Source organism: Nerophis ophidion, linkage group LG02 (assembly GCF_033978795.1).
Source record: "Nerophis ophidion isolate RoL-2023_Sa linkage group LG02, RoL_Noph_v1.0, whole genome shotgun sequence".
NCBI lineage: Eukaryota > Metazoa > Chordata > Actinopteri > Syngnathiformes > Syngnathidae > Nerophis > Nerophis ophidion.
Window position 1 is genome coordinate 72,125,494 of NC_084612.1, and position 2,358 is coordinate 72,127,851.

Sequence of the window (2,358 nt, forward strand, 5' to 3'; positions counted from 1 at the left end):
ACAGCTTTCTTCCATCTTTTAATGCCCGATGGTTGTTGTTCCCTGGCAAACTCCCAACCGGGCAATGAAAACAAGTTTTTTTGTTTCTGCAGCCCTTTCCTTGCAGATGGTTTTCATTTGCGACGGACGACCCAACACGTTCTGCAGCTCAGCGCAAGTGACATTTTTGGGGCTTCTTTGTTTCATGTCCTTCAGGATCTTTGAAGACCTTTAGAATGTCAGCCTTACTGCGTCCAAGTAACCAGAAGCCATGGTTCTGCAGCTCCATAATCCTACTACCTTCAAAGACAAAATGCTTTTTTGTGTGTGTGCCTTTGCTTTAGATCAGGAGTCCCCAAACTACGGCCTGCGGGCCGGATCCAGCCCGCCAGCGTCCAAAATCCGGCCCGCGGAAAGTCCGAAGTTTAAATATTTGAATTTTAATTTCATTTTAGTATATTTATTATTTTTAAATCAGTCCTCTGTAATTCATTTCCTACCGCTTGTTACTCTCTGTGTCTCCTAGTCGCTCAGGCAAATCATATTGTTTAAAAATGCATTTTCCCATAGATAATGTGACATCATTGCATATATATATATATATATATATATATATATATATATATATATATATATATATATAGTCGAGGTTACTGTTGTTTATCCGTTAAATATTGCTCAATACAACGGAATACACGTTACGTCAGGAAAAACCACAGAGGCTATTTCATCCCTACAAGCCTATTTTGCAGGTTTCCCTGCCCTTCAGGGGATTTTATTATATATTTTATTCTAAAATCCCCTGTTTTGTAGGTTTCCCCGCTCTTCAGAGGATTTTATTATACATGCATTTATTTTCTACCGCTTATCCCTTTCGTGGTCGCGGTGGGTGCTGGAGCCTATGTTATTATAAAATCCCCTGAAGAGCAGGGCTTGCAAGGATGAAATAGCCTCTGTGTTATTTCCTGACCTAGTGTGTGTGTGTACACATATACATACATACATATATATATATATATATATATATATATATATATATATATATATATACATATATATATATATACATATATATACACACATTCACACATATATATACATACATACATATATAAACATCTATATACATACATACACATATAAACATCTATATACATATACACATACATATATATATACATACATATATACACACACACATATATATGTGTGTGTATATACACATACACACACACACATACATATACATATACATATATATATATATATATATATATATACACACACATACATATATATATATCTATATATATGTGTATATATATATAGCCCGGCCCCCGGCTAAATTTTTTCAACACAATGCAGCCCCCGAGTCAAAAAGTATGGGGACCCCTGCTTTAGATCATGACAATGTAGTGGAATACAAACATTTGTACACATTTTGGGTTTTGAAGGCTTCAACTTTTGATTGGCTGACAAAACTATTTAAATTCAGTTTTCAATAAATTGCCTGATGAAAGTAGTTTTGTCTCTTCTGAAGATCCAACTTTTTAGTTCTACTTTTGATCAAGATCTTGTTTGAATAACTATTGGACTAATATCTATATTGTAGCTTGCAGTTCTGACAAATATATTAAATTCATGGTTGCACCCCAAAATAACAGTTGGATTTAAATGTTAAATCAGTAATTGTCCACCTGTGGTACTTGCATGCTATCTACTGGTACGCCAAATAATCCCTTGATTAGAGTACAGTGCTTGATTCTCTTATACTCAAACAGTGTGTAATGTTACATTGGCCAAAAATATTACAATATTTGAAAACCTATGCCTTGTTTTTGATGCATACTTAGACCTACTGTGCTACCGTATTTCCATTTTGGCCAGTATAGTAGTCTGAGGTGATACCTTGTGAAAAAAGTTTGATTAGGGGTGCTCAAAAAATAGATTCATGATTAAATCGCAAGTCTTATTCAATTGATTCAACATTTTGAAAAATTGATTAAAGAAGTCTACTACATATATGTATTTTTTAAAATAAGAAATGATTCCTTAAAATCTTTTTTAGACCATCTCCATGCAACCAGACAGAGCTTTCCTAACATTCAACATGTTTTGAAAGTTTCATAATTTTTATTATTCCAAACACATTGCCGGAATCGGTTTAAAATCAAAAATCGTCTTGGATCGAGTAACGACTCTGAATCAAATAGTTTACTCCCCTAAGAGTCACACCCATACAGATTATATTTTTTAATGTTAGAGATTTCACGTGTTGAGAGAAACAACACTTTAATTAAAATATATATCTGAACACAATCAACCCATTTATTAATCGGTTTAGAATAAATCTATACGAAGGGGAAAAAATATAGTTGG